The sequence below is a fragment of the Lipophrys pholis genome (genome assembly GCF_963383615.2).
Source record: "Lipophrys pholis genome assembly, chromosome: 8".
Lineage (NCBI taxonomy): Eukaryota > Metazoa > Chordata > Actinopteri > Blenniiformes > Blenniidae > Lipophrys > Lipophrys pholis.
In genome coordinates, this window is record NC_137630.1 from 19,290,159 (window position 1) to 19,307,851 (window position 17,693).

Consider the following 17,693-nt stretch of genomic DNA (forward strand, 5'->3'; position numbering starts at 1 on the left):
TTCCAAATCCCCCCCTTTTTTTTTTTCTTCTTCCACTCCAACTTGAACAACCGAGGAATTCCGACGTAAAATTACGGGGAGGGAGAGAGAGAGAGAGAGAGAGAGAGAGAGAGAGAGAGAGGGAGAGAGCAGGGCGGAACAGGCTGTAACAAAACAAGCGTCTCTATTACCTAAAATAAACTTATAAAGTACCCGGGGCTATTACCCTATCCATACCAGAGCAGAGTTAGGATTTTCACTGGCAGGAGATCGAATTACCACTCAGAAGAATCCATATCGTGTGCTTATACAGGCTGCTCTCATCACCTGAAGGCCTACCAGCACTGTGCTCATTGCTGTAATTATTATTTTATGGTACATTATCTCAAAACATGCAGCAGGAATCCGTTCGATAGTTTTCAGTGAGCCCAATGTGGAGTGTCAGAGGGCAAAGTGTTTAATAGGTCGTGTGTCACTGTAGATTTCTCAGTCTGCAGACTGGGAGAGCGTTCAAGGGTGAAAGCCATGTTACTTCCAATTGCACCAGACAGAATTTCATCTGGATTGCAGGAATAGAGATAGAATAACAGTCAGGAAAAGAAGTGAAACAATGCTAAAATTAATGGAAAGAGGCAGTCACCTGAATATCTGGCTGTACGCCAAAACAAAGACTAGCTTGAGGTCATAGAGGGGGAGATTATTATGCTGATCTTGCTTTAGATTTAATCAAGTGCCATTAGTTTTACGGGTCTGCTGCCTTCCTTGATCATGTTGATAATGGGTCATTTGGCTTCCGGCATGGTCAGCCTTGTGACTTTTTATAGCCGCCTGACATATTTCAGGTGCGAGGTTGGATATTCTTTATAGGTAGGCACAGAGAGCTGTATTTCAGGAACATGTAAACTCTAGTTCAGGATGTACAAATGCAACAGAGCTGTATGGGAAAAAGAGAAAAAAACCCCCATGTGCTCATGCGAAGAAAAGTCACCGAAAATGATCAGCGAACCCACATATTCCTAAGGTTACCCACAATACTTTCACGGGTCCCATGATTCTGCCAGAATGTGTCAGCTTTTTCACAAAGCTTCAGACTTCAGTGGGATTTCATCGGGACTAAAAGTCTCAGTGTGTCTGTGAATACCTGCGGCAGGGTCTAGTGCAGGGAGCCTGCAGAGGTTGGCGAGTGCTGAAGCTCTGTTCCCAGCTAGTGTTACTATGGTGGATGCTGGAGAGGCTGTGACTGTGTCAAAGAACACTTAAAACATGCTCAGCCGCATTTCTGACCCCTCCCCATCACCGGCAGCACCACCAGCAGCACCATGGCTCTCTGCCCCTCCCTTCCCTCCATACCCCCACGTTCCCCTAGGAAGAAAACCGGGCAACATCTGGCTGAGTTTATGAGGGAGAGAGAGGGAGAGAATTGGTAGACCATGAAAACTGTGAAGAATTCTTTCTTGGGCAGTGCAAGAGTCTATTGTTGTAGCTCCCATTAGTAGTGGTGAAACTTTAATCTTGTGAAAATAGTCTTTCTTGCACTCAAATTTACTAATAACACAGGCGATGTCAGTGTTCATATAATTTTTTTTCAGATTAAACACATGTTGCAGGTCTTGTGAAAGCAACTTTTATTCAAACAAGAGAAACAAGCTGACCACTGCAAAACACTGTGGAACGAGTCAAGGGTGAATAGTGTTACCCCCAAACTTTACCAGTCATCACAACCAAGAGAGCAGCACAAAACCACACACACACACACACGCACGCACGCACGCACGCACGCACGCACGCACGCACGCACGCACGCACACACACACGGTTCAAAAACTGTGCATATTAGGTTAACGGCCAATGGAAACACTTTTATACTGTTGAATTAAATCACAACAATATTGTACATACATTATCATAACCTCAAGTCAACCTCAGAACAGTGAAATGACCGTGCTTTAAAATGCAAGTCGTTTCATTATATTCAGATTAGCCACTCAGAGTCACAGGATTATTAAACAGACAGTGAAAAAAAATTTAATAAATACTCATCAGCATAAGTCACACACAGCAGTGATGATTTAAAAAAAAAAAAAAGAGTGGCACTCAAAATGTTTCACCTGTAGAAAAACAAAGAGAAGATGATATTGGTTTGTAAAACAAATGCACAGCAGGCAGCCAAAGAAACACAAGGAGAAACATGGAAATAAACTGGATGGCTGTCTTTGCTTCCACGTATATATTAAGATCCAGATTTTTCACAGAAGGTGGAAGCTGACGTTTTTTTTTGTGGGACATCTTCAAGCCCATATTTCACAATTTCTTGTTGCAGGAAACGTAAGAGAGAGAGAGAGAGAGAGAGAGAGAGAGAATAGAGTACCGACAGTGGTTTACTCATTAGCGTTGGATCAGAAAGAATTCAGTTCCAGTTCAGTCACGTGTCCCAGCAGACTGGGATGTCTCCTTTGGCACGGTACATCGAGAAGGTCTCTGCGGATTGTGGGTTTCAATTTCCATGTTGTCATGTTTATAAAAGTCTGATATTTAGCCGTAGAAGTAAACACGTGCGCGCCACTGTGAAACAGTCTATAACTGGCATGTGTTTACACTCATTTCACTGGCTTACTTTTAGCCGCGCTTACAGTCAACAGGAGTGGAGCGACTGTCAGCTAATGTGAAGCCAGGTCACCGTAGCACCGCAGCACTCTGAAAGGAATCCAAATTCCAGTCCATTGAAAACAACTCGGGGAAATAAAGGCAGTGCTGATATCCAAGTGGAAGTTATTTACTCACAATGGTCCAGGTTCTCAAATAGTCACCGTGTCAGAGAGTGATGGAGGCAGCCATCAATTAAATGGAGGTCTCTGACCATGCTCTGAAATGATAGGGTGCAGGAGTCTGAGCTGCTGATATGTCCGGTTTTCAGGGTTTCCGGGAAGAAAGTCTGCATCCTGAAGGATTCTTGTGGGATTCGTACCTCTGGTACCTTGTTCCGCAAGCAGCTATCAAAAGAATTATTGAGAAGAAGAAAAAAAAAAAAGAGTCAGTGAGAGTTCAAACACATAAACACACAAAAGTCAAACAGACATATGATGGTGCATCATTGAGGATGTCCGGTTGTATTTCATTTTCTCCAAAGACCTGACATCATACATGGGTTTTGGACAGAGGACACTCAGGTTCAATGTCGACATTTGTTGTTTTGTTTCCCCTAAGCTATAGCTTGACCATTTTCTTCCTGTCAGTGTCTGGCGAACCTCCAGAGCTCCTGAAGAATTCTCTAAATGCAGCTGGCAGCAACCCAAACATCAAGTGCTCATTAATAAAAAAAAAAAAAAAAGAAAGAAAAAAAAAAAAAAGCTTGTATTGGAATGTGTCTGTTATTCAGGCCGCACAGCAGTCAGCAACAACTCACTTCTTTCCTCAGGGCTGTGAAACAATGATGTATGTCTAGTACGCTGGGGGCGCCTCATTGGCTGAGCAAACAGACCCCAAAATAACTACCAATCACCAAAGACGTTATCATCAGTCACTCAGGGAGGGCCCAGCCGAAGAACTTTGAGACAATCTTTGTATGTAGGGTAGTGGGTTAATGTAAGGTACATATTGACATAGAAACTCTGAGAATCTCAAACACAAGAAGACGATCATCTCTCAAATGTCGCATCTTAGCTCAGTTGGTGTTTGGACCAGTTCTTGACCAGAATTGTTGGGTGGCTCACATTCTTCCTGCCTCACTCTGATTGGCTGCGATGCAAAGAAGGACCATCCATTATATTCAGGAGTAAATAAACAAGCACAGCAATTAAAGTGCCATCATTTATTATGCAACTCAGGGCATGTGTGTCTACATGTAAGTCTGCATGTGTGTAAGTGTGATATGTATGCGCCCATGCCTTGTGTGTGTGTGTGTGTGTGTGTGTGTGTGTGTGTGTGTGTGTGTGTGTGTGTGTGTGTGTGTGTGTGTGTGTGTGTGTGTGTGAGTGAGTGAACCCCATTCTCGGGTTTCCTCGTCGTTGACTTCACTTAAATTAATGATTTGGGGGCCCAAGGATCAACAAATATGGCCCCCGGCAGGGCATAATGGAGAGCAAGAGCTGCCTGTGGATGTGTTTGAAGACTGCTCCTCTTTCTTCTCTGTCAGCACCTCACTACCTCCACACAACAGACGCATTCACAACACAAACTCACATTTGTGACGCCTGTGTTCACGTTTGTTAATGAGGAAGCGTGTTGCTATGTGGTCGAGAATGTGTGTACGCTTATTGACCTGTGATTATTTTACATGTCAGCATGTTGTGACAGAGTGTTAGAATTGGGTCAAACTTCACATACTTGAGTGCAGAGAGCTGCATTTTGGTTTCAAACCACAACTGTTCCAGAAATGGGATAAAGCAAACCGATCTAAGAAAACGCGCCTGAGATGATTCAGTGACGCTCAGACAGCAGTGACAGGGTGCGTAAAGCCACTTCTCCACAGAGGTCAAAGTCAATCATTTTCTGCATCATCGAGTCTTTAAGACAGCCAATTGGAGCCGTCAATAGTTACAACATCAATATTTCTTATACTTATTGTTTTTAAACTGAGTGAGTGTGGCGGCATTCAGTGGCTTCTTTTAGTATCTAATGCCAAGCACCTGCATCTAACGCCTCAGGCAGCCATGCACAGAAGAGGACATTTGTCAGAAAGTGTTGAAAACCTGAAGGAGTAGGAGAAAGTGCTGATGTGCAGCAGGCTGTTGGGATGTGTACTGGAGGCGAAGGAATGTGATAAATTGCAGCGTAATGTCCAAACCCTGACCTGAATCTTCGCGGCTTCTGATAAAAACTAAAACATCACCACTTGACACTCACTCCAACAGATCAGATGCCTCCAATCCATTATCATACTGAGCCACTTCACATGAAGTGGGTTTCCAAGAGAGGCGGGGGAATATATGTGCAGTGGGCGAGCTACATATGGTAAAATACCATTACCCTGTCTCCCTGTAACTGCAATCAGCCATTCCTATCTTCTACTCCCTGTGTAACCCTCATCCACCTCCTCACTCCTCCACGCTCAGCGTGCTTGATGGTGGGATCAGACAGGGTGACCACTTTCTCATATTAATACCAGTTCAGCCCGAGTCAGGAGAATGAAAAAAAAGAAAAAAGGTTGACTTATTAAAATGTGCAAATACTCTGAGCAAGAATATGACATTTATGGTGGTTGAACTTTTTTTTTTTAATAAATGGTGCATTTGTGTAGAATACATGTTGTTTGTGAATTGTATTTCTTAACTATACATGACATTGAGTGTTAAAGTTCAGTGTTTTTACAGTAAAGTTTTCTATTTTTGCTGCCTCACTTTTCTCGCAAGTATTGCAATTCGCAATTCTGAGAGTCTCAGAGCGAGTGAGGCCAAAACCCTGCTTGTCTTCAATCTAAACTGTGGCTAAATGGCTTCATGCAGAGTTTTGGGACCACCAATGTTAAGAGCGCTGCTCTTTCACTTGGAATTACTCTGTGGTTGGTGTTCTTTCACTCCTACAGAAAAAAAAGAGAAACACACTAAATTCAATTACCAGTACAAAGCTGTAGCTCCCCCTCTTTAACTCACTTCACCAAGAGCAGAGACGTAAAGCAAGTGGTTTGATGATGTGAGGAGTCAGACAGCGGGTGTGAAATACAGACAGAGGGGAGACAAAGACTGAGTTGAATTTGTTCTGTTGACGTTTTTAAACGTTTATCTTTCTGTTGAGATACCTTCCAAATTCAAACGCATGACCACATAATTCATCATGTTTTAGAGAGAATGATGTGTCTAAACTGAGAGGTAGTTTTGACAAAAGGCCCAGTAGAAAAGAGCTGCTACAGTTTTGCCGAATGCAGACATTCAGAACAATGACTCAGTGGTATAAAAGTGCTGAGCGTTATACACGATGCATATTTATGGCAAATGTGAATTCAAAAATTGGTCAGATCATCATTGATGTGAGGTCAGACATTCCTGTGAATTGGGCTTAAAAGTGACATTAAAACAAGCTCCAGATCTGTGTGCACATGTCCATTCCATCACTCTGAAACCATAGCCTTTGAAACCCTCAAAAATATGGTCCACATCAAGTCGTCCCAGGAAGGAATATCTCCTCCGCAACAATTGCTCCAAGAGCTCACTCCTTCCCTCAATTTCTCCTTTTTTCCCCCCCTCTCTCTTTCTTTTCTCTGCCTGACTTTTACAACTTCCTCCTGGTTGGGGCTGCAGCTCTAACCCAAACAAAACTCCATTTTTTAGTTATTGGCCCTCATGGCATGTAATGGAGAATCAAGCTAATTATCCCTACAGCTGTTTTCACTTGCTTTTTATGTAAGCAATACCTGGCTGATCCAGAGAGCAACAGTGAGGCCCTTCTTAGCGCTCCAGGCCTCCAGGCCGGCTGGAATTAGAGAGCAAAATGCCAGCCCCCCACCCCCCTCCCCTCGATACTGGCTGTGTGTGCCCCTGAACCCATCTCCCAGCACACAAACCCAGCCTAACTCAGCTCGACACAACCCCCCCCCCCCCCCCCCCGCACACCCGAGCTTCGATGTCCACTCCCTCACACACCTCTCCAACCCCCCTTTGATGTTCCACAAAGCTGCTCCTCAGCATTTCAGACGGATCCATGTGACCAACGCTCATCTTGTTCCACTGATCGTCTTTGACAATTAATGAAGGAGGTGGACTCGGGCGTGGCCCGGGTTAAATTGGATCCATCTCCTGCTGTCACAGGGCTGGACAGATCCAGAGCAAGGGCACCGGAGGGGAGGGAGAGAGAGAGAGAGAGAGAGAGAGAGAGAGAGAGAGAGAGAGAGAGAGAGAGAGAGAGAGAGAGAGGGTAAAAGATGACGGGTAAACTTAGAGAAAGAGAGCGACGGAGAAAAAAAAACAATCCCTCACAGGCTAATTACATAATTTCCTTCATCTGAGCAAACACATGCTGGGTGAAAGCAAGTGTGAGCAAGGCTCACAGATGCCAGGCCAAGAGGTGCTGAGGAGACTTACTGCTGCTCCCCAGAAACATACAGCTCTTGGCACAAAGGAACCGCGGCAGATCTCAGAGGCAACGTCGTCTACACAGTTTGACGAAGTCTCATTGATGCCCCCCCCCCCCCCCCCACCCCCCCCCGGTAATCTCAAGGTAAAAGTCACTGACACTCAAATAAACAATTGCTGGTGTACTGTTTCCCTCTCAAACAGTTCATGTGACTGTGCAACCAGAAATCTGTTCAGTACAAACACCACTAGGTGGAGTTGACTGTTGTTGAAAAAGAAATATCTCATGTATCAAATTCATTAAGCTCCCATGGAGAGACAGCGTGCATCTGTAAGTGAGTCAGATACCGTGTATGCTTCACATATGTCATTTCTGAGTTTGCCTCTTGTTCAAACACCGCTGCACTGGCGTGCATTGACTTTGTGTGCCTCGTGAAATTGACATCTGGTTTGAAATTAACAGAGACAGAGAAGGAGGCAGACAGAATTAGACACTAGTAGCAATTTTGAAACTTCTATTATTCCAGCCAAATTACAGTAACGACCCTGCCAGCAACAGAATGTAAAAGAGCAACTCTTCTTTCCAACTTTCTCCCTCTCCCTGTCTCTCTTTTCTTGTCTCTAATCCGGTAAGGAATGACGGAGGTCTCTCTGTGCAACGGTTGTGAGTTTCCCGTGTCCAGCCAAGGTGTGCTAATGTACCAATGATACGGGTGGAATCTGCAGTATACCTGCTCCTCATGTGGAGGTTGTTTTGACATGGTTTGCATGCTAAGACACAAGAAGCTCTTTCCATGATGCACGCACACACACACACATTGAATACAACACCGCACTGACATGCACTGGTTTCCTGCGTACTCATTCCAAATTGGGATAACTACTTCTTGCCTAACCTGGATCTAACCTTAACCTTAGCATAGGCTGTCGATGTATCTTCATCTAATGGTTTATTGATTTCCCCTAAGGGAAGCTCAATTTATGCCCCAACGCTGACATGACTTCCCCCGGTGTGCAATCAGGTTGACGTCCCCTCCACTATAGAAGAACAAGGACTCCCACACAGACATGCATTCAACGTGAACAGTGACGTTATAACTCACACACAGAATAGCAAAGGCCCACACTCCACACAGTTTCAAAACGGGATCAGTGGGACATGTTCAGATATTCATTAATCACTCAAAAAGCCCGAGGCAAAGGAGAAACTATGTTCATGATGTTCTTGTCGGTTCAAAGCGCAGGTTTGCACAACAACAGTGAAAGGTGCAAGGAGTGCCATCCCTCAGTTCCCATGCCGTTTGATGTGTCCCTCCGAGCGGGAGAATTTGCTCTCCAGCCCATCCACCTCTTTGCTTTACACGATTCCATGTTTTTCATTTAGCAGTGTGTGAGTTAAAGCGTCTGTTAAATGCAGAGAACTTCACTGTCGATCAGCTACATGTGCACCAAAGTCCGTGTGTCAATCAAACCACTGTTCCTGTCTTTATTATTGCGGTATCTCCGCTGTGATATATCACATCCCTCAACTACACCTTGACCTGAATCTTTAACCTTGAACTGCGGCGGTGGCGGCCCATCAGAGCTCGGGCCTAAAAGGCCTGAAACACGGCTATATCTTGAAAGCAGCGCAGGCCCAGCCGGGCAGGGGAGACAGGTGAAACCTGAGCCCACATTAAAGCATCTCCATCAGGTAGGAGATCTGGGGAGGCCTCCGCGCTCTCAGTGTTTGCGGGAGTCCGGGCCTCTGAAGCCCTATCTCACCTCCATCTGGAAAGAGAATCTGAGGGTAGTACGATGGTTTGATAAGAGGCCATGCCGACTGACACGGTAACAGCCTCTCACCCACATTTGCAAAAAAAAAACCAAGTGGATGCAAGTGGTGTACCCTGATGTGGGTGCGGGAGGGAGGGAGAGCTTGGTGTGAGAGTCTGGGAATGAGGAGGGTGGGAGGGACGAAGGTGAAATGCACAGGAACTACATTTATGGAAACAGACTAAATAGAGAGTTGTGTTCTTTGGTCTTTCTCTTTTGCTTTTTTTTTTGTTGTTTTTGTGATTTTTGAGTTGAAAGACATACATACAGAAATGTGGTAAATGTGGGGAAAATACATGTCTGACATAATATTATAATTATTATTTGTGTTTTAAGGAGGAAGGAAATTTTCCAGACAGGAGATAGAGAGTGGGTTCGGTGTCAAAACCTTTTCCTGAAAGATGGAAAAGAAGGACAGAGAGCCAAACAAGTGGTGAAAGCTTTACTCTACAAAACCATCAGTATTACGGAAATATATTTCTATATACCGCACATTTCTTTCTTTGGCCTTTTCTTTATTTCGTTACTCATTGGTGTACATTGACATATTCCTGCGGTGCTGATTCAGGGAGTCTCTCCGCCATGTTTTCTAGGGTGCCGTTAAGACTCCACCCTCCTCTTGATGTCTTCTCAAGATGACATCAACTCCACTGACCCATCAGTTTTCACTCCTGACCCAACTAGTTGCTTCCTCTCTTTAACTGCCCACAGACTTACTGTTTCTCCATCTGTGCTTTATTGCCCATAGTTCAGTTCAGGTTCCTCTCTTAACTGATTTCCCCTCCCATCACACCAGATAAACGAGACAGAATTATTTTTCTTGACTGAAATGTTTCTAGAATAGAAATGAAGAAAAAAGAAAAGGGAGTCTATCTGAAAGTGTAAATTCTGTGACGTGTGCTGCCAAAGATAAAAGGTCTGGACATAAACAGGTTCAGCCTGGGCTAGTTTGGTGTAGTACCTGCGTAGGTGTGAATGAGTGTGATTGTGTCTCCCTGTGATTGACCTCTGATCTTTCCATGTTGAAGCCTGAATTAGATAAAGCACAGTGGAAGATGAACGGGCGTATGGAAGTTCAGACACAGATTTACATACTCAGCTACACCCTGGACCATCTTCTAGTTAAGCTGCTTCTTTCCTCCGTCACTCTACATACAGGGATGTTTCACATTACATGTCACGAGCATTCTGCCACTCTCCTGTAGTCTGGGCTCTCTTTCAACCTTCTTCCAGTGACAAGCAGTTTATCTGTATTGTTTTGCTCTCTGTCTCTGTTCTATCGCCTAAAACCAACTGAAACAGCAGAAAGTCTCCACCACTAAGTTTGATTTTGCAGGTTAAAAGGGAGTTTTTCCTTCCCACCTTTACTTATTCTTACTCATTATTTTTTACTGTAAAAGCACCTTGATATGAGTATGTTATTGGACCTCAATCAATAAAATGAAAATGAAAATGGAATTGTATTAATAATTGGCCACTGAATACTGAAGCTCACAGTTGTCCATTGTTAACAATTAAATAACCTACTTATTCCACTTAGATCAAAATTTGGTTTTCAATCATGGCTTTCAGTTGTGCACATGAAATAAATGCAAAGTGAGCCAGCAGACAGGCTTTATGCAGTGTGACAAAGTCGAGTTCGATGTGAAGGGGACTGGACACCTTCATGCTCGCACAGCTGCATTGTGGCGCTTAATGCTCGCTAAGTCCGGTTTCAGGAAGAACCATTCATGTTGCTGGTTGAGTCTGCTTGGTGCTCCTGAGGTCAACATCGCCTCAGGACATGAGGGATATAGCGTATAGGGATAAAGAGGGAGGCCTTCACAGTGCCTGGTGGTCTCTACCTTAGCATGACCTTTGTATCAGTGTGTGAGAGAAAAGGACATGAAAAAAAAAAAAAAAGACTCCAAAGAGTCGCTTTCAAAAGTTGCTAATTCTCTGCATTTCTCTCTCAGAGGTGGCATGAACCAAAGCGGCATGTGTCGAAACATGTTGCACACTCGTTAATTTAATTGTTCACATAGCAACTGAGAGAGCACGTTCACGTGGGTTTGACTAATGTTGAATTTCTCGCTACACTAATAACTTAATTAATTATGAATGTCAGATCAAATAAAGGAGAGTGTTTTTTTGTGGATTAAGTGCATACGTTCAAGCTGTGAGGTCCCATGGCCGACATGCACGCCGTTGGACACTAGAAGGAGGAGGAAGAGAGAGGGAATCTTTCTGCAGCCTCCGGGTGGAGATAGCTCCATGGTGGGGAGGTGGTGGTGAGGCAGAGGGAGGGGAGTGAAACAAGGGGGCACCTGACAAGCGAGGGAGTCCAGAAACACACACATTAAGGTGATAAACAGTTAAGTTATCTGTGGCAGTTATGATTCCTGAAAGTTCTCTGACCTATAAAAGGTCTCGAGAGTACTATAAACCTCTACACATGTAAATGTTTCAGTCAGACTAAAACCACAGATACTCCTCGCGCAGCCATCTTGAACCTTTAACAACCTTTCGGAGCACTTTGTACGACAATATGGAAAGCCCCTGCCAGTGAAATCTAAAGGGAAATACTGCAGATCATAAATAAGCATCGTAGAAAGTGACAGGTCTGGCCTTCTCTGCAGATACAGAGTAAATAATCCTCATTAGATCGGAGAAATCTCCTCATACCTTTGTGATATTTACTGCTGAAATCACCCCGTACCCATTAAATAAGCGCCGATAGAGCCATCCGCACTGACAGTGCTCATGCTTGCACTGAACATTAAGTCTTACTGTGGGATTAATGCTACAGGTTATGATGCAAATATGTTCTTGTTATGATAGCTAAGGAAGATATAGAGAGGAGCTGAGACTGCAATGTAAGTAAACCTGTCTGCACTTTGTTTATAAAAGTCTGTGATGTGGAAAAATTGATGTTCTGGCTTAGTTTGAGATCACTCTTCAACTCTGGCTCTTTTAGATAACTAAAGCTTTTGACGTATGACGCTATCGGGACTGAAGAGGATGCTAGCAGTTCACACCAGATGACCAGCGAAAAAGTGATCCGGTGAGGTGTGAGGCGACTGTGGCTATATTGTGTGTGTGCGTACGGGCAGGTCGGTGTGTGAACTTGGTCCATTTTGTCTGGGTGGTGCTGGGAATAGTATCGGCTTAAGGCCGAAAGAATTCAGGCCTCCCAAGCAAGGTCATGTGCTGATGTTTAGTAGGAGCTTTCTCAGGTCACAGACTGTGACTTTCAACCATCACTCACATTACTCCACATCTCTGAGTAGGTCTGTTTCACTGGCATACCTGACATCTCTCCTCTAGTTTGCTCTAATGATAGGTGACAGCTGTCTCACTCCACTTACCCAGTTAAACTAAAAGTCGACCCAAACGGTTACTAGACATGGAATGAACACGCATGGTAGTTTGGTACATTATGGCAAATCCTTGGATAGGAGGACTTGAAAAATATTTGGAAAAAAGATATTGATGGAATTCATTCAAAGGACTCCCTAAAGAATGACATATTTGTTTGACAACACATACAACCTTTGTTTGGGCCATTCTTGATTTCCACGAGCATTATCCCCTACATTCATGTTCTATAGCTGCAGACATAGCATGCATACTTCTCATAGCTATCAGTCCTTAAAAAAGTACCAGAAAGAAGAGAGAAATAGTCTTTTGGGCTCATATACTAGTCATTATGTTTCCCCCCACAACTTCTGCAGGGCAACCGTCCAAACGCAGACAAGATTCATTCATTCAATATTACTTAACAACTGCCAGATATTGAATGCTATTTTGGAAAAGGGTTCAAAAACACTCCATCAAGTACATTTTTTGACATTTCTACAGCAATAAAAACCAAATCAATTCAAGCGACTTGAATATAATTATATACACAACCCGAAAAACTTGAGCCTATAAAAACAGGCTCATATATTTGGATGTAAAAGTTGTCTTACACTCAAACTTTGGAGGATAGGTTCACATAGTGTCTTAAAACAATACTCACAGGCATGTAGGATTACGGAAACATGCTTTGCTTGCTGTAATCATTCCTCCTGTTTATGCTGGCCGATGTGAGAATTCCTCCTGAAGTTATTCTCGTAAAACTGACGTGCAAAAAAAATTTAATTCAAGATCATCGCAGTTTTCGCTGACTCCAAGTTGAGCTGAAGATAATATTCAATAGTTGAAGTTACAGATATTATGTGGGTATGCTCCAACTTTCTTTTCATGCGTTTCCAGACAATAATTCCTTTGGAGCTGCAGTCGGGGGTAGCAACAGATTTTTCATAATAACCACTTCCCTTAGTGTAACTCAGACTTCTGAAGCACCTTGTTAGTTTTAGCTGAAATTTCAAATGAATTCTTGTTCTGACAGAATCCAAAAAAAAAAAAAAAAAAGGTTTGTAGATTTTACCCCCATCACTTCTGTTCGGGAGGCATTTGGATGGAGGGATAACTTTAATAAGCAAAATCTGTTTGCAGTGTTTTTATGGCCACCTGATTACTGTTTTAAAACAGACTTTACAGAAAAAGAGTGCCACAAGATTTTATATTTTTGAGAGGGAAGCAACAGCAGCATAAGATGACATGTTTACGGCTACCCGAGGCAGCGACAAAGTAAAAGAGCCTGGTGGTGGTTGAATAAACAGGGATCGCCCCTCGAGGTGCGCCGGCCTGGCTCTGTGCTCTCTGTGCTGCCCGCGTTTGCATATATACATAATTCTCATTTCTACTCTTTTATAGTAATTTTACAAAACAATGGAATTAGAAATTAAAATTAAGAGCACAACATTTAATTTATAACATCGATAGATAGATAGATAGATAGATAGATAGATAGATAGATAGACAGACAGACAGACAGACAGACAGACAGACAGACAGACAGACAGACACTTTATCCATCTCTAAGAGGGATTCAATTCTCAAAACCAGCCAGTGAAGAAATGTTAAAGACGGAGACATATGCTTTTTCATAGTATGCGAGGGCTCTCGGTGTAGCACTGTGTATTTGCAGGCTGTCAATGGGAGAGGCGTAACAAAGAAAACAAAAGCAGCAGGTATCATCTTTTCAGCTCCGGGCACTGAAAATATAGACCTAATTCTTGGAATATTCTGACAAAGTTCTTTCTATGTACACAGCAACTAATAAGGACAGAATGAGACAGGGAGAAGAAAAGAGATGGGAAAAGAGAGGGAAGGCAGGAACAAGGGATGATGTTTTTTTTTTTTTTTTTTTTTTTTGGTGTAATAACAGTGGTTAAGGGCTGCTCTTTCATTGAGTAAATCTGGCTGGAGCTATTTCACACTCTAGGAATCTCCTGCGGAGGAGATCAAAGCCTGCCCAGAGACAGGGCCTGTCCAGAACACAAGGAACAGGTGACAGCTCTGACACACACACACACACACACACACACACACACACACACACACACACACACACACACACACACACACACACACACACACACACACACACACACAGTGACAGCTTCTTTTGTGTCTCCATGGGCCGGGGGGGGGGGGGGGGGGGGGGGGGGGGGCAGAAGAAAACCATACATCTATCAGCCGAGATTCGAAAACCACTTAAAAAAAGCCAGTGTAGGCTACACACATACAAGTACACACTTTAAGTATGCAGTGGGTATGACAAAGTACATTCAGACTTTACAAGTATGAGCGTGACATGTACCATATGAGTACAACACTGATGAGACTAACATATGTCCAATGGACATCTTGCTATGAATGGTATAGGAAGCATGTGGGACTCAAGTGCAGCCTCATGATGGATAGATCTAATATAGAGTGGGCCATATCCAGAGGGGGTGAACATAAGGCTATGTCATCACTGGCCCATCTCTCTCCATACCTTCCATCACTTTTCACTCCCTCCTATAAACATAGGGATGAGGGAATACTGCAACTCCCACACACACAAGGACACACAAACACACAAGGACACAAGAAATTGCAGAAAGACACACGGCATGTGCACACCACCAGTCATTTACGTGCAGCAGAGTCCACAAATGCGCACAAAAGCATGCACGCATATACACAATAACATTTTCACAAAGAGAAATTAATCCCGGGTGGTCTCAGAAGCAGCGATGTTTCCACTTGAGAAAGCTCTGGTTTTGAAATCACGCGATCCAGTTAATACTGGGTTCAAACTGCATTCATACACATACACACACACTTACACTTTGAACCCACACTCAGACACACACATACATACACACACACACACACACACAAAACAAATAGTCTTTTTCATTAAATAAAATAAAGGAGAAATAAATGCGTATGATAGAAGACAGAGACAAGGCTACATAGCTGCAGGGCTCCTGGTATGAACCCAACATTACATACTCAATCATCTCTCACCGCTGGTCAGTCCCAGACCGTATCGAGCCGAGATGTTTAACACGGGAAGGTCCCACCTTAAACAGGCCATTATGGCCAATAGCTTTCACTGTTTTCATAGAATATGAGAAGATTACACAGCACTATGACGGCCAATTACGTCCTTCACTAAAACACACCTCTGCACCAACAACACTCTAATGATGATGATTTAAACGGTTCACCAATAGACCCCTTTCAGCTTCCATGGCAGTCGCACACAAACATACTCTACATACTGCTCGAGTTATATACACACACGTAAGTACACACACATACGCGGCTACAGATGCTGACGGAGTCAAATTGAATCCTTGTGTTAGTGTATTGAGCATCCCTCCACACCACAAAGGGCTGGTTGTGTGTAAGTGTGTGTGTGTGTGTGTGTGTGTGTGTGTGTGTGTGTGTGTGTGTGTGTGTGTGTGTGTGTACGTGTGTGTATGGATGTCATCCCTACAGACCGACCTATGCAATCATTTCAAGGATAGCCAAGGTAAAAGCTGAGGAGGAGGGAGCTGGAACCTGGGACCGACTTTTAAGATGTTTGATTCACCTTTTAATAAGGTTTTTTCACCAGCCACAGATCTAAAGCAATAATTCTCAACAACAACAACAACAACAAAAACCCCGTGAATATATCATTTTAATGTAGCTTTAAGTTAAAACTGAGCTTTTGGAAACAAATGACTTGATAGATGGGTATCTCATTTCTGGAATGATTACCATCCTGCCTTAATCTTTTATTATCATTGTGGGGCAGAAGTCTATAAAATGAAACAAGATGTTTGAACTTGTGAGAAATCTTGAGTATTTAGAAACTTTCCCATGATAGAAACTAAGCAAGATGTGCAATTTACATGAGTTTTGCTACTTTCTACTGGATGAAAATATAATACAATTGTGTTTGAGAACTTATTTATATCCTTAAATAACAGTTTTCTCCTAATATATATATATATATATATATATATATATATATATATCCACACAGAAAAGCCCTGTATTTGAACCTATGACCTTCTTGCTGTGGAGGGAGAGCGCGAACCACTGCGCCATTGTGCGGTCATATATTTATGTTTCAGTTTTTAAGGATTTTAAAGGGTTTCCATGCAAAGGGTTAAAGAATCTTGGGAACTTGTTGCTTTATACAGTGTGCCTCCGAAATCCATGTATGATCCCACCTCATCCATCTCGAGCATAAACACAAGACTTATTGAATTCATATCAGATATTAACATTTGAGTCTTTTAAAACTCCTTCAGCTTAATAAAGTCGGGGAAATCCAGGATGCTTCATGTTTAAGTCGTACTTCCTGTCTGATACATGTCACTACCTAATAACGCCACCATTTATGAGACAATTATTGGACAATATAGAAGAATAAAGAAAATGATTAATTCAGCGACAATGCCGAAAATCCAGATCGTAAAGAACTTGCTTTTAAATTTTTGCATTGGCTACCAGTGACTTTCAGAATGGGCTGAAAAAAAATATGTCCTGTCTGTAAAAGTGCAAACAGACTCACTGTACCACTGTACCTCTCTGAAGTGCTCTCTCAAAATGACTCTTTTGGCTCGGGCCAGAGCTAAAAGCTGGTGGAGTGGTTTCTGTGGTCCTGGTTGCTGGAATGTTTTGCCAGATTGTTTCTGATGTGTTCCAACTTTGCACGTGTTCAAAAGCAAAAGCTCATGCATTTGATGTGATCAATCTATATCGATTCATTCACTGTTTTGTTGCAGTTGAAGAGTCAAACTGATCGAGGCGCGTCCACACGTGTTTGCGTATGCGCTGGACATCCATGCTTTTGTTTTTGCTTTTTTGATGTGAGGCCTGTCCAGGTTTGTCTGGAGTGAAATTTGCTACATAAACAAAGTTTGCTTTGCTTTTTGCTTGAAGTGCCAGTTTTCCTCTAACATCTCCTCAACATCCTTTCTCCATCCCCCCTCGGCACTCAAACCTGTGTCACCTCTGACCCAGGTCCAATTCACTACTGTCATTATGCAATTAACACCAATTAAGTCATTTGGTTGTAAGAATGTGTGTGTGTGTGTGTGTGTGTGTGTGTGTGTGTGTGTGTGTGTGTGTGTGTGTGTGTGTGTGTGTGTGTGTGTGTGTGTGTGTGTGTGTGCGATAGGGCAATTACAGCAGCACAAGGGAGCCTTTTGGAAGCGGAGAGGACTGCAATCAACCAATCAGCCTTCAGATGGCTTTGACATGAAAAGAGAGCGTAACCTCTGCTAACCCTGAGGGTCAGCTCCAATTTACTCTATTTACCCACTCAGGAATGACTCTCCGTGTGTGAAGAAGGAGACACAGCTAGGGAGGGAGAGGGAATGATGAATAGGTATGGAAATGTCTGAGTTAGTGAGCAGGAGTGAAATAGGAAAAAAAAAAAAAAAAAAAGAGGTAGAAAGATGAAGAGCCTTAGGGTTGTTGTGCAGGTGAATTGTAGTGGGGGGTGGGGCGGGGTGGGGGGGTTGACGGGTGATG

The 17,693-nt window shown here is 43.2% G+C and overlaps 1 protein-coding gene across 1 annotated transcript in view; it reads right to left on the reverse strand.

Annotated features, from left to right (window-relative positions):
- Positions 1–1,596: 1,596 nt before the first annotated feature.
- The window catches only part of LOC308112978 (ERC protein 2-like), a gene marked incomplete at its 5' end in the record, with an annotated part of 146,593 nt that continues 130,496 nt past the window's right edge, over positions 1,597–17,693 (reverse strand). Inside the window, one exon of the mRNA XM_080468834.1 lies at positions 1,597–2,969. The remainder of the gene's footprint in view (positions 2,970–17,693) is intronic.